The sequence below is a fragment of the Pomacea canaliculata genome, linkage group LG7 (assembly GCF_003073045.1).
Source record: "Pomacea canaliculata isolate SZHN2017 linkage group LG7, ASM307304v1, whole genome shotgun sequence".
Taxonomy (NCBI): Eukaryota; Metazoa; Mollusca; class Gastropoda; order Architaenioglossa; family Ampullariidae; genus Pomacea; species Pomacea canaliculata.
In genome coordinates, this window is record NC_037596.1 from 7968702 (window position 1) to 7981972 (window position 13271).

Below are 13271 nucleotides of genomic sequence, written 5' to 3' on the forward strand. Positions count from 1 at the left end.
AGTCAGCAGGAAACCTGATTGTACCATTTTTTTCTTAATATTTTCTAAGTACATACATAATAGATATATATTCCACTTTTTCATCATAAATTCCCCTGCTCCTCTTAAATTCTCCTTTTGTGCAAGGACTGTCAGGGAAATAAAGCTACTAATGTTGTCGTATACATAACAGAATGTCTGAAAATGACAACACCATAACTGTACATATAATCATGCAATATTGAATGTCATTGTATTGTTTACCAGTAAGTTGAAATCTCAAACTCAATTGGGGTATTGATTTTGTGCAACCACCCACTGTTAACGTGTATGTAACCAGCAGTATATGGTGTTCATATTGACCAGATGGCCTCCCAAAAATTAAATAAAAATTATTATTATCACACACACACACACACACACACACACACACACACACACACACACACACACAGAGTACAGCAATAATTGAAAACAATACCAGAAACCTGATGTTTAAAAATTACATTTTTCTTCAAAGCTGGTCATTCTGAAAAGTTCCAATGTAAGTAATTAAACACAGTCATGCCTGTGTGAAAGTAAGATTTGTTTGGACACAACTAAACTGACAGGCAACTTCTTATGTAATCCTTTACCATTCATAGTAACAAAAAGGATCTGCTTGTGTCTACATGTGTCAAAATGATCTCATATGTAAACATTTTGATATCACTTTCAAGGATGTTATAATTTTATAACTACATGCTTTAAATACATTGTTAAATCTTTTAGAAGAAGATTAAGTATACTGATAGCCATACAATATTTGAACTGTTATGACAATGGGATCATGCAGATAATACTAACAAACTGACAATCTCTTTAAAAATGCACACAAATGATTTTATTTTCAAATGAAGCGAGTAATCCTGATTAAGTATAGTTGCAAGTAGGTGCTTTAATCATCTCTGCTACTTGTGTTCAATGATACATGCATTATTCTCAATTGCTCTTATTATTCTCAACTGTTTTTACTTAGAGTGGGAAACAGAATATGAAAATAAGGATGTTTTAATGCTGCCCTTAGATGCTGCCCTGTACACACTTAACTTGTAGACTGTTGTGATACTGATTAATGCATAAAACATTAACAGAGTAATCAGCGCTACAGAAAAAATAAAAATGCAGTTAACTTGATACAATATGTGACTTATTTTATTGAAGAGATTACCTGTGCTAGGTAAAAATATTTGCAATATGGTTCTTTTATTATGTGTTCACAAAAATACATTGTGATCTGTTTCAATACATTTCTTTGTGTAAAAGAACACTAAGAAAAAAAAAAGTAATTACCTAGACCATACTTTTTTAATTGATGCTAATTTCCTTCCTTAGAAAAGTGGTATTTATGAGTTTTTGTACATGCACCGAGGCTGTCATAAATAGTCAAAGCAGGAATAATATAAATGTGTTACAATATCACAGTATGGACTGCAAGAAATTCAAGCTGTTTGCACACTTTTCACTGGACGTTTGCACTTTTATGCTCTATTAAGGTGGCAAAAACAATGGGCAACTGTGATACTCGCCCCCAACAATGAAAAAAGGACATTTACAGTTGATAAAACCCCTTTTTCCAAAGATATATCATTGCTTCTATTAGCAATAAAAGAGTAACTTTAAGAAGAAATGTATTTTGAGGCAATTCTTGTAACTTATCTGAGTCATGCAGCTACGTGAACATGTTTTCACTTGTTTTCAGACAGGAAAACTGCTTTATCTGGTTACAATGAAAACTGCCATGGATAAAAAATTATGCATAGATGCATAATATTATTATGAAGGCATTTGTAAAAAACAATATCCAGTTTATCAGAACTTTTCTTAAGATATTCAACAGTATTAATGAAGGTGAAATCGCACAGATTAACATAACTCTGTATTCACTGTGGTAATGTCAGAGCTTTGGGTACTGGACATTTTTCCAGGAGTGACCATCCTTTAGCTGCACCAAAGAAGAACAAAACTTTTTTCTGTTAGACTTAGCTAAATTGAGAAGCTCAAGCCCTGCTTCTACCATCAAGGCCATCCTAGTACCCTAGTGTATTATAGATAGTACCTATAGTAAGAGATATATATATATATGAAACACCTTACGAACAATAAAATTAAAAGTCAGTTTTTTCCAAAGGCGGTCTAAACAATAAAGCAAAAGTGAAAGGCAGCAAATGTCCTGTGGAATCATTAATATACACAATTCTGAGATAAGAGTCAGTGGGATTTCATACTGAAGAGACTTTTTTAATTCTAGTGAAATAAGAGACTATATATATTTATCATATGTAATTTCAAGACTTTGTGTGTTTTCTTATTTGACTTAATGCACTTACCATCCTATCCCTAAGGTCAAATTTCACCATAACTGGATGCTAAGACACATCTAAGTGTGCTTTTTTTTTACAAGCACAAACTCATATGAGACATTGCTAGTTCCCTCTGACTTTCTTCTATGTATAGGGGTATGTAGGGCACCCGCTTATGGCAAGTGCATTGGTGCACTGTAAAATTCTTTCTTCCTATATGTTTTTTTCGTGTGCACTCTCTTTCTCGCACAGTCTTTTTTCTTCTGCAATCGAGGCGCATCTTCCAAGTTGTGCAGTTTCCACTTATTTAAGAGTGATATTAAGCGCTGTACGACGGCTCCAGGAGTTGCGGTACTCCTAACACTGAGTGAGGTCTTTCCTGCATGATGCACGATCAGGACCACCACATCTTTGTGTCCATCGGAGGGAGCCCGCTACTTAACCAATGCTTTGCGAAGAGATCGGTCTGATGTCCAGTAACAACACCAAATTACAGGATCTGACCTACAAGCTCACTACCACCGCGAACGCTTATGAGAAGCAAAGCAGCACGGACAAGAGCACTGAAGTCATGGTGAACACCACTGGGTCTGGTAGTATAGAGTGAAGATCCACACGAACGGAGTTTAACTAAAGAAGGCTCAGACCTAGACGCGATTAATTCCAGTGATGATAGCTGTGCGCCGGGCATTCGGCTCACGATCGGAGTAACGATGGCCAGGCTCACCAGTTTATAGGCAGCAGAAATCAGCTTTGGCACCAGAGCAGACTGAGCAAAAGCAGGGGCATCTTTTGTAGCCTACGCAACATCTGGAAGTCGACACAGTACAGCATCAATACCAAGCTGAGACTTTACCAGAGTCTGGTCATGTCCACTCTACTGTATGGCTCGGAGTGCTGGCGAATGACTGACCGCGACCTCAACAAACTGTCAGTCTTCCACATCAAAAGCCTGCGAAGAATTCTGGGCATCTTCTGGCCAAGGACAATCTCCAACGATGAACTACTTGCCCAGTGCGGGCAGGAGAGTATGGCCACCATCCTGTTGAAGAAGCGATGGCGCTGGATTGGTCACGTCCTCCGAGGCGGGAGCCTCCATCATAAAACTGCTTTACACTGGACGCCAGAAGGAAACGCAAGCGAGGTCGGCCCAAGATCACCTGGCGCCGAACTGTGGAGGCAGACATGAAGACCCAAAACCTCAGCTGGTACTGTGGGGAGTCTAGCCCAGGACAGGCAAAAGTGGAGGACCTTTGTCGCTGCTCTACGTGCCGACCGGCATAACGGGAACTAACTAACTAACCATATTTAAGCTATGAAAGTCCCTAGTTGTTCTATTGCGATGTATGGCGTGCACATTTCTCATCGAGTCGTGGACGGATCAGGCGTTCAAAATAAAGTGCTTTAGGGGACTCCTCCTAATCTCCGACAGAGAACACAACAAATGAATTAGTCCGTTGCGCAGTCACCACAAACCACTTTTCACCACCATCAAATGATGGAAGCTGACATGGTTGATTCTTGGCATGACATTGCCAAAGACGCTCGTACAATGTATGCAGATGGCAGTCATCGTCGAGAAAAACCAAAGAATCGCTTGGCGACCGCGAATGAGTTAATTTTGATGTCCACCCACGGGATCGGAAGCGTTGGGAGACTTCGCCGCTGATACGTCTCATTGTATACCCGACAAGAGGAACTGGTAGGTCTCCTACGAGTGGACTTGCTTGCTCCAAGTTGGGCTAGTTCCAATGAATCGAATGATGATGTTGTTTATTAAGAGAACCAGTCCGAGTACTGACAGACGTCCTGTCATCAATTGAGCATAAGACCAACATATAAGACTATCCTAAGTGTGGTTTCCACCAAGATGGACTACTAGGCCTGGTTTGCAGTTAGGGTCTTGAAAACAAGTAAAGCACCGTTGTAAGTGTGCAGATAGCTTGGTCTGAATAGTCATTATGCAACATGAGACTAAGACGCGTGCCTCATTTTCAACACTTTTCGTGGTAACCCAATAATCTTTTCTCAGAACAACAAAGCGATGTCAACCGGTCTGGTTCGGCGGTGTTACCGGTACGACGTCACACTTTGATATCGTCCTTCGGGGTACCATGGACGGTGGTCAAAACTGATCGGGTAGGGTAGACAGAAAAATACTGGCTGGGTATAACAGACTTGCCATACCATGCAAAACTGACATGCAGCTGATCATGGCAGACCTCAGAAATGAGCCTGGTGAGTCGATGCATCTATATCCACCTGTCCACCCTCCCTCGACAACCAGTTCTGGAGGAGAAGCTTGACAGGGCGCCATTTGATACCAGTGAAGGGATGAATAAATTAAATGCTAAAAAGTAGACTGCGAAGCTAAAGATCATTGTCGCGCTGACCATCCGTTTCCGGACAGTAACTGTCATGGACCTGTTCTGATACTTTTTTTTCTCATAGTCCTGATTTCATCCACCTATGCGTTGTGTGCATACGTGCATGATGGTGACTGTGAGGCACTAGACTGTGTCTTACATGATACTTGGTATAGGATGGCCTTGATGGTAGAAGCAGGCATTGAGCTTTACAATTTAGCTAAGTCTATCAGAAAAAAGTTTTGTTGTTCTTTGGTGCAGCTAAAGGATGGTCACTCCTGGAAAAATGTCCAGTACCCAAAGCTCTGACATTACCACAGTGAATACAGTTATGTTAATCTGTGCAATTTCACCTTCATTATTACTGTTGAATATCTTAAGAAAAGTTCTGATAAACTGGATATTGTTTTTTACAAATGCCTTCATAATAATATTATGCATCTATGCATAATATTTTATCCATGGCAGTTTTCATTGTAACCAGATAAAGCAGTTTTCCTGTCTGAAAACAAGTGAAAACATGTTCACGTAGCTGCATGACTCAGATAAGTTACAAGAATTGCCTCAAAATACATTTCTTCTTAAAGTTACTCTTTTATTGCTAATAGAAGCAATGATATATCTTTGGAAAAAGGGGTTTTATCAACTGTAAATGTCCTTTTTTCATTGTTGGGGGCGAGTATCACAGTTGCCCATTGTTTTTGCCACCTTAATAGAGCATAAAAGTGCAAACGTCCAGTGAAAAGTGTGCAAACAGCTTGAATTTCTTGCAGTCCATACTGTGATATTGTAACACATTTATATTATTCATACTTTGACTATTTATGACAGCATTGGTGCATGTAAAAAAACTCATAAATACCACTTTTCTAAGGAAGGAAATTAGCATCAATTAAAAAAGTATGGTCTAGGTAATTACTTTTTTTTTCTCAGTGTTCTTTTACACAAAGAAATGTATTGAAACATATCACAATGTATTTTTGTGAGCAAATAATAAGAAAACCACATTGCAAATATTTTTACCTAGCACAGGTAATCTCTTAAATAAAATAAGTCACATATTGTATCAAGTTTAACTTCATTTTTATTTATTCTGTAGCTCTGATTACTCTGTTAATGTTTTATGCATTAATCAGTATCTCAACAGTCTACACGTTAAGTGTGTACAGAGCAGCATCTAAGGACAGCATTAAAACATCCTTATTTTCATATTCTGTTTCCCACTCTAAGTAAAAACAGTTGAGAATAATAAGTGCAATTGAGAATAATGCATGTATCATTGAAAACAAGTAGCAAAGATGATTAAAGCACCTACTTGCAACTATACTTAATCAGGATTACTCGCTTCATTTGAAAATAAAATCATCTGTGTGCATTTTTAAAGAGATTGTCAGTTTGTTAGTATTATCTGCATGATCCCATTGTCATAACAGTTCAAATATTGTATGGCTATCAGTATACTTAATCTTCTTCTAAAAGATTTAACAATGTATTTAAAGCATGCAGTTATAAAATTATAACATCCTTGAAAGTGATATCAAAATGTTTACATATGAGATAATTTTGACACATGTAGACACAAGCCGATCCTTTTTGTTACTATGAATGGTAAAGGATTACATAAGAAGTTGCCTGTCACTTTAGTTGTGTCCAAACAATTGTTAAGGCATGACTGTGTATAATTACTTGCCATGGAACCTTTCAGAATGACCAGCTTTGAAGAAAAATGTAATTTTTAAACATCAGGTTTCTGGTATTGTTTTCAATTATTGCTGTACTCTGTGTGTGTGTGATAATAATAATTTTTATTTAATTTTTGGGAGGCCATCTGGTCAATATCAACACCATATACTGCTGGTTACATGCACGTTAACAGTGTGTGGTTGCACAAAATCAATACCCCAATTGTGTTTGAGATTTCAACTTACTGGTAAACAATGCAATGACATTCAATATTGCATGATTATATGTACAGTTATGGTGTCATTTTCATACATTCTGTTATGTTTATGACAACATTAGTAGCTTTATTTCCCTGACAGTCCTTGCACAAAAGGTGAATTTAAGAGGAGCAGGGGAATTTATGATGAAAATGTGGAATATATATCTATTACGTATGTACTTAGAAAATATTAAGAAAAAAATGGTACAATCAGGTTTCCTGCTGACTTGGTGCTAAATAATCCCATTAAGTGGTATAATTACTGGTCATTTGTGTATTTTTATTTGTCATATTTGAGGCTGTTTCTACCTGTTGGAATTGCGAAAGTATGCTGAATTTTTATCAGTGAGAATGTGTGCTACATATAAAAGAACTGCATGAAAATGTGATGCACAGTTTAAGTCTGTATGCATCATCATCAGCTTGCAGAATGATTGCCTTCTAACAACCATTACTAGATGACCCCAAAATATATATTTATTGCTCTTGGGTTTTGCATCTGAAAAAAATTTAAAAAGCAAGGATTTTATGTAAATCAATGGTTATTTCTCTTTGTTTTGGTTGTTTATACAGTCCTATTAATATTGAAATCTACATAAGGCAATTACCAAAGGAATTATACACCTTCACAATGTGATTCTGTCAGCACTGCTATCTGAATTGACAGTTGGTGTCCAGGTTATCTTGTTTTGACAACACTGACTTCCTCATTGTAGAGATCTTGCAAAGCCAATGTAACTGTCTGATAGCTTACTAATTACGAATGAAGCATATACCCTCTTGGAGCCGTACAAGTGGCCAGGTTTGCTTATGTAAGGTTTACTTATTATATTCGATGGATTAAATTGTCTTTACCATCATTGCAATTCCTCAAAACTGATTTATGTGGCTTACATGTGTTGACTTTTAGAACCCCTAACTGCCCTAGCAGCTGTTTGAAAACAGTTTATATTTACGTACATTTGCTTTCTTCGCTTCCATTTTATTCGCCTTCCAAAATCAATATATATATAAATAAAATACTGGCGCCATAAAAAGTCTTCTAAGAGTTACAGCCCTTGTTGTACAGCAGATTAAAAAGTTTTGTCTGCGCCACAACGCAATAATTATAATGTATTATGGTATGCTAGAGAATTCAAGCTGATATTTAAAAAATTGCGTTAAAATAAAATAATCCCAATAGGACTCAATAAATAACATAAGAAAACGCCTGAAGTAATTATTCCGTACTGTTTCTGTGTGACCCACGCAGTTTTTATTCCATAGTTACTGACCCAAGTATTTAAGTAATCTCATTAAGATCTATTTTCTTAATTTATGTATGCTATTGAATTACAGCTGACGGAGAAAATAATTGCACTTATGATTAAACACGTTTCGAAAGGTCCTTGGAAAGAGCATTTAAGCAGATATAATATATATCGTTCGCTGCCTCAGTTTACAGCAGACGACGCAATGTTGTTATGAACCCTGCATTTGTTTTGGTTGTTGTTGGGTTTTTTTTTTTGGGAAGGGGGGATGGTAGACGTGATTTTATTATTTTATTAAGATCTATTTTCTCGACTTATTATATATATGATGTCTATAATAGCGAATTTCTATGACAAGAGAAAGGAGAAATATAAACAATCCCGATATCGTGAATGTGAAACCGGAAGTTCGACTTCAACGTTTAAGTATCGCTGAATATTTGTTTACAAAATTTGTGTTTACCACGTCTCCACCTGCACAAAATTACAATAAAACATGAATACGACTATGTCAAACAAAAATGACAAGGTCTATGCAGCATCGACTGAATGGCAAAAGGCCACAAAGCGAGTCGCCACATTGGATGTAAGCTAGCGTAGCTGTGCACTGTGATTGGTAGAAGTCTGGAGTACGGCAACATACACTGTGACCGTGGGCCGATGTCTTGTGGTCACTCGGCCACTCTGGCGGTACTCTCACCGTACTGAGTGGGGATACACCCAGGCGGATAAGGTGCACCCAGACAGACAGACAGACAGACAGACAGACAGACAGACAGACAGACAGACAGACAGACAGACAGACAGGCAGACAGACAGACAGACATGTGTGTGTGTATGAACAAGAAATACAAGCAAGCATTCCGGCAGGTAGAGACAGAAGTGAAGATGACTACCCTCCAGCGAAGATGGAAGGTTATTTACTCAAGGGCCAATGTTCACAAGGACCAGAAACAACAGTCGCTGTTGGAGTGAAGGCTGCTTTCTCTCGCTGCTGAAAGGGCTCGGACTTTGCCGATCCATTAGTGTGATCAAATATGACACCCCCGATCTCTCATCCTCCGACAAAAAAACCCATTTTGTCCGTCCGCGCTCTCACTTGCTCGTCCATTACTGCATCTTCTTACGGTTAAAAATGGAATTCTGAACTGTCCACAACATAAAGTGACAATTTATGGAGAACGCTTCTAAACTCTAGAATCTAGATTAATATTAGAACGTTGTTAAAATATTCTTGAAATAAAAAGGAAGTGAAACATTTACAGAAGCGCGTGGTGCTCGCACGCACCCATACACGGTGTTAAAGATGTTTAAAGACTGCTACAATTTTAAATTTTATCTCATGCAGAACGGTTTCAGTTGAATTCCTACCCAGGCTAAGGTGTCTGCTTTAGCACCAAACGACATCTGTCCCAAAATCGAGTATGTGACTGTTAGTGAATTACTCTCACACCACACCTTACCCTGGATTTCCAGTTCAATTAGTAAACATTTGTCATCGCGCATTTTGACTACCAAGATGACTTCTAGTAGCGTACTAACCATTTCAAAGAACATCGCGATGAAATCCTTTCGTAATTCACTATTTTTTATTTTTTAAATAAATATTCTCTTGAAATATTTCCTCTCCTAAATAAAATAAATAATCCCCAACCCCCCCCCCCCCCCCACACACACACACATTCACACACCTTGCGAGGTTTGTACAAAAAAAAGCTAATTACATTGGCTCCAGAAAAACACATAAAGCTCCATACAATGTCTAGTCATATCAGATTAAAGTTCAAACCCACCATCTATATATTCTTCTCGTGCATGACAACACATTTCCAGACTTCAGTCCTCTCAGACCTCTCAAAGAACCTCACACAAAACAAAAGAAAAGCGGACTCAATGCACCCAGATTCCTACTTCGCAGGTCATATACAGGGACTGTTTGGCTATTCCATACATTTTAGCAGCTTTCACGACTTGATTTGACTTCATGTTGAGAACAAAATATTAGATAACGAGGAGCCTGAAACATTTTTATGTCCGTCCTTAACCGGGCAAAGCACCGAAGCATCAAACCTCCGGAATGTGTCACCTGACCAGTCAGACAGATCTGGTCCTCCATTTTCTCCTGTCTCCAAGATTCATTTTTTCCCCATAATATATGCATTTATTTAAATTTTGTAGACTTGTTGGATAATGGAGTACCGTATTCGTCACTTATTAATCAGATAACACTACATCATCATCATCATCATCATCATCATCATCATCATCATCATCATCATCATCATCATCATTATTATTATTATTATTATTATTATTATTATTATTATTATCATTATTATTATTATTATTATTATTATTATTATTATTATTATTATTATTATTATTATTATTTCTATGCGTTCTCCCCTTTTCTTGCCTGACTGTAGCCTTCAATTTCTCCCTGTCATGTTATAATTACTATCATTTGAAATGCGCCATGAGGTTGCTCATAGGACTGAGATATGGCGCTATAAAAAAAACCTTTATTATTATTAATGTTCCATAGCCTTAATGTGTTATGAATTGAGCTCACAATTTATCGGACTTAAATACAGTTCCAATGTCCCAGATGTTTGCCCCAACACAAGTGGTTCTCTGAGACCTTCCCACACAACTTTGCCAAATTTGGTTTATTAAGCTTTCAATATTTGTCTACAAATTAAGAAGGATCTTTAATTGATGACAAGGTATTGTTTGGGAATAAATATTAGACAATATAATGCTACAAAATAGGTGCATATCGAAAACGACAAAAACGAAAAAAGCATACTAAGAGTTGAATGAAATTCTTTGAACTAAACTTAGGTAAAGACTATGAAGAGTAAAGCAAGAAAATCAAAGACTTCAGACCTTAAAGTGAACAGTATACAATTTTTGAAACTCGAGAAAGGCACAGGTAGGAAAGTGTGTATAATATAAAACATATATATATAGATATTTAGACTATGAAAGTTGTCAGAGATCGCTCTATGGAACTATAGGGCTATAAAACATTTGAAAAAGTAAGTGTAAAACAAACAATTAATGGACATGACTATTTCGTCTAACCTGAGTTTTCGTTCATTCACATTTTTAAGGTTAACCCGAAACAAAAAAAAAATTTAAACTTAAAGTTATTGCCAGACAATGAGAACAATGAGCATGCAGACGATTATAATCATTGTGGTTTTAAAAAATATTTGGAAGTGTGTGAAAGAAAGCACACATGAACTGATCCTAAATTCTCACTTCTGAATAATTGGACCCAATATAAAAGCATGGAGCAAATGTTAATGAGGTCTTGCTAGGCCACAGAGCAGCCCTTATGAAATCCTGTCTTCAAAACTCAGTTGAAAACTGCGATAGTCAAACTGAGTTGCTTGGTGTGACAAATTAAAATAAAAATTACCACATTAAAAATAGCTGTGCACCTCCTTAGTTATCATTTAAATTATTGACCGATAAATAATCAGAACCGCGAGTAACCAAACAATGAAAATAAATAACATAAGCCAAGTAACCGAAAAAGAACAACAATTTGGCTGTGGGTACTTAAAGGTTCTTCAAGGAATATTTTAAAAGATATATGGATCAGAAAGACCAAGTCTAGTCCTTGGAGAATGTTTTGCACTTTTGTGTGGCTTTAAGGACACCAAGTTTTTGAAGTGTTGACCTATCGATCAACAGGACCGGACTGATGTCTCGTCTCCGCTGGAATGACGTCCAGAGGACGATGCAGCTGTGTGCAGACTTCCTCGTGAAGACGTGGCGGGTGGATGGATGGGTGGATGGGGGGATGGATGGGTGGGCAGAAAGAAGACTGCATGGCTTATCTCACCTCCTTCCAGCCAGGCCAAAGTCCCTTCTGGAACATTCTTCTCCGCTCTGTCAGCACTGCGATCATCTAGACGCACCGTAGATAAGTGGGCTGCAGGACTGAAGTAACATTTTCTTAGAATTTTGTTTCAAGGGGTGGTTGATCGTCGGTTTAACTGACCCACACATTCATGTTTATGCCACAATTAAGGTGAGGGGACATAGAATCTCGCTAAGGTGCTAAGTAGTGTTGATCATCTTGTTCTCGATGATCGGTAGTGGTGATCGTATATCATATTAAGATATTTAAGACACAGCACATTCATTCATCATATTAAGATATTAAAGACAGGATTTTTATACATCCCAAAGATTCCACATTCATATATCATAGACTCACCCGGTTCCATATACAACAGACATACCACATTATACTAGTACACACACCACATACACCGTTTCATATGCATGTAAGTAAACAAGAAAATTCATGGGTAATGAGCATTATTGTTCTCCTAGCTGTTCTTACCGTCACCTCTATTATCAACTATCGTAACTTCATCGCTTGCAGTCTTGCTTTTTCTTCTACAAAATTCTCACGATCAAGTGGACACCGCCACTTTCAGAACCATCAGGAAGAATTTTTTTATCTTAGACCTTGAGGAGAGGCTCAATACAGAAACACCACCATTGATCACAGATGACACTTGTCTAAAATAGTGCGACTAAAAAAATAAAGAAAATGAAAAAAAAAAAAGAATAGGAAGCAGAAATGTTTGATATCAGAGCTAAACTTAAGAACGAGCAGACGACCATCCTACTCCTCTGAATACCGTGATAATGTCATTTCCGTTCAAACCACGTTTGGAGAGTAAAAAAAAAAAATCAAACAGTTTAGTAAATGTTTCACACAATTTGCAGACTAAACGAAAATGCCCAGTCAGCTAATTATTTAAAGATTAACCCACAATAATAACAAGGAAATGGTAGTGCTCATTCTTTCTTATGTGAAGCATCACAAAAAAATTATTTAAGACAGTCCCAGTACCGATTGGACCACCACCAACGATGATGATGAACAACAAGATGGATGGCGACGATGATGATGATGATGATGATGATGATGATGATGATGATGAAGAAGAAGAAGATAGAAGCTGTGTATGCGGCTGGAAGGTAGACGTGCAATTTTTCACACGGAGTTCGTGTCCCTTCAATGAGAGAAGGAAGGAGTCTGGGGCGAGGACCAACAGTGTCTCTGTATTCTTCCATCGATCGGAGCCACAGCGAGGGCAGACTGCACACCATGAAGCGCAAAGATGCTGTGATGGAGTATTTTGCTGACGCCGTTAGGAGCACAGAAAAGCCTTGCGTCGGCGGTAACCCCTCTCAGGGGAAATAACCACAAGGCTTCCATCAATCTTCTCACGAAAACAAACATGAGGGGGCATAACCCGATTTGTCCTCTTACAATCCAATTTCGCACCCCGCCCCACCACCCAGCTACCTTCCCCCTGTTTTCTCTTCCTCATCTCCCTACCCCGTCTCTCTCTCTCTC